The sequence below is a fragment of the Nematolebias whitei genome, chromosome 14 (genome assembly GCF_014905685.2).
Source record: "Nematolebias whitei isolate Nwh7 chromosome 14, NemWhi1, whole genome shotgun sequence".
NCBI lineage: Eukaryota > Metazoa > Chordata > Actinopteri > Cyprinodontiformes > Rivulidae > Nematolebias > Nematolebias whitei.
The window spans coordinates 45812806-45815579 of record NC_056511.1 but is presented as its reverse complement, the minus strand read 5'-3'; the positions used below and the strand labels follow the sequence as shown (position 1 = coordinate 45815579).

Genomic DNA, 2774 nt, shown 5'->3' with positions numbered 1-2774 from the left:
TCCTCACCCCCTCACAGAGGCTCCTCTCCCCCTCACAGAGGCTCCTCTCCCCCTCACAGAGGCTCCTCACCCCCTCACAGAGGCTCCTCACCCCTTCACAGAGGCTCCTCTCCCCCTCTCAGATGCTCCTCACCCCCCCGTGTAGCTGGTTCTCCGTGCGCGCTGCAGCTGAAACATGCACAGACTGGGTCGGCCGGGCTAAAGCAGCGTCTCCTCTCGTTGTATTTTTAATAAATGATCAAAATAAAAATGCACAATGACTTTGGACTTTTAGGGGCGGAGCTGCCGGATCCAAACAAAGAGTTTCTGGAACAGAACGGGTCAAACTGAGAGAGTTCCTGGATCTTGTTCCGGAAGGATCCGGCTCAAATGAACCCCTGAGTAACTTAAGTAGTTCAGACATTTTGAAGGTATTCTTAATTTATTGGCATCTTTCACAGTTTCAGTTCAGTGTTTGAAAGTTTTTATTTTATATATTTTTAGTTAATTGTATTTACATATATTTATATTTTTATATATATTCTTGTCATTTTATGTATGTTGACATGAAATGCAGTGTTAAAAATACTGACTAAAACTAGAACATTAAAAACACAAGTTGACCTGAGGATGCTTCCTGCAGTTCACCATGTTTTCATTTAAAATCCTGTGAGAATCATCACGCTGGACATTTAAACATGTTGTCTTGGATTCACTAAACATGTTCCCCCACACACACACACACACACACACACACACACACACACACACACACACACACACACACACACACACACCTTTTTGTTTTTTCAACTGTTGGTGAACATGATTTTCACCCACTGGTCTGTTGCAGTGTTGTAATGACAAAGCAGATGGCACACAGTACCTGTATATGCTGCTGCAAACACACATCAGGAAGTTGAAGCAGTTTGCTATGCACTCATTTTCTTGTAGAAAAATCATTTTGACTTCTGTTTGATAACTTTTGGATGTGACACTGATGAAATGTTCTAGCAACAAAACTGAGAAACTATTGAATAGCAGAGCATAAACAACGTGTACTTACCTAAATCGGCTTTAGTGTTGGCTCTCTGGTCAGAAAGTGTGTTGAAGGAACTGTCTTGGGATGGAGAGGCTCCTTCTTCCATGAGATGACGCAGCACGTTCATTTGTTCATGCGGCGGGAGTGAAATCCAAGTTTCTGTGAGCGCTCCTGCTAAACTTTGCCCACTGATGAACTCTGCTCTCAGCTTGGCCATAAAGTTTTTCACTGCAAATACACTTAATAATTACTTCTTATTCCCGTGCACTTATTACTAAGCAGTGTGCACTATAATGTACTGTAGTGTATTTCTGCTTTTTATTTGTACAAAATGTGAGCTGCAGAAAAATGGATTATTCTGGGATGTGTGGAATGTGGATGAGTTTCATATTTTTAATTATCAGCTGAAACTAAGTGTTCAGAAATACTGTAGGTAACACAATGTATGAATGAGGGAGCAGATATGTTTGTTGTTTAGAATTAAATTATGGGAGGAACTTACCTTTGTCTTTAGATTTGGCCATGTTTCCAAGTTGCATATCCCAAACTGGTGGTTCTTCTAAAATAATGGAGTTTAGCATAAAAGACCAAACATACAATTTTAGAAACACCAAAACTGTTTATGACTTGTAATGGCTCTGTGAATTTAAAAGTTTCATGATATAACATGTCAGCTTAAGTATTCAAATGATTAGAAAATTATTCAGTACTTTGAACTACTGCAAACATACAGTAAATAGTTTAATTTTCTTTTTCTTACCTTTTCGTTTTTAGATTTAAAAATCATCAAGAAAACGTGTAGCAGCTAAACGTGTGGCTGCTCTCCGAAGCGTCACCACATTTGAATTAAAAACTAAATGTTTTTTCTTACCAATGGTTGTTGACCTTCTGGTTTGTTAGCAGCTTGATAAGGCAGGCAGAAGTGCATTTATGATTGGATGCTGGTGGGTGTGCAGGTTGATGCTCACTGTGTGACTGCAGCTGATAAGGGTGGCGTGCATGTTTGCTTACATCAACTTTCCTACAGTATGTAAGCAAAAAGCAACAAACAGATAAGAGCTCCATTTGTCACACATACTATGTTTTTTTACTCTGCTAACATCTTTTAAGCATTTTCAAACTTTGAAAATTTTATGTTTCAGATCTTACAAAAGTTATTTATTTTTGTTCACAAAATGACTAAACCAAAAGTTTTCTGTTCAGTCATTTTCTGCACACAGCTGGTTCAGGGTTGCTGGTGCCAATCTCTTGCAGTCCACAGGGACAGGCAGGGTACATCCTGAACAAGTCTTCAATCTATCCCAAGGCCACACACACAAACTGTCATGGCAAAAGATGAGGGACAGCAAACACCAGCTTTTTGATGTTTATCAATTTAATTCAATTCAGTTTATTTATAAAGCACCAAGTCACAACAAAGTTGTCTCAGGGACTTTACAGGAACTTTCGCATAAAGTTAGAGTCAGAGTTTCTTTATTGTCATTCGCACCTCATGTGGTACATGTGGTGGAGCGAAATTATGTACACAGGGTCCCAGTTACATCCAACAATAAAATGTATAAGAAAAACAGTAATAACATCTAAGATATGAACTAAGAAAAACATCAACTAAATATACACTAAGCACTCATAACATAAAACATTGAACATCAGCACAAACATGAACATGAGTCTGTGAGCAGATGAGCACGCATGAACACATCAACATTGAAACAGATCAGCAGCAACATGAAACAGATCAGCAGCAACATGA

At 38.9% G+C, this 2774-nt stretch overlaps 1 long non-coding RNA gene across 1 annotated transcript; it reads right to left on the bottom strand.

Annotated features, from left to right (window-relative positions):
- Nucleotides 1–1051: 1051 nt before the first annotated feature.
- LOC119420236 lies at nt 1052–1858 on the bottom strand. Its single transcript, XR_005187294.1, has 3 exons — nt 1782–1858; nt 1524–1580; nt 1052–1249 (listed from the first exon to the last, which is right to left on the bottom strand). It is a non-coding gene; the product is annotated as an uncharacterized LOC119420236 (long non-coding RNA).
- Nucleotides 1859–2774: the final 916 nt, after the last annotated feature.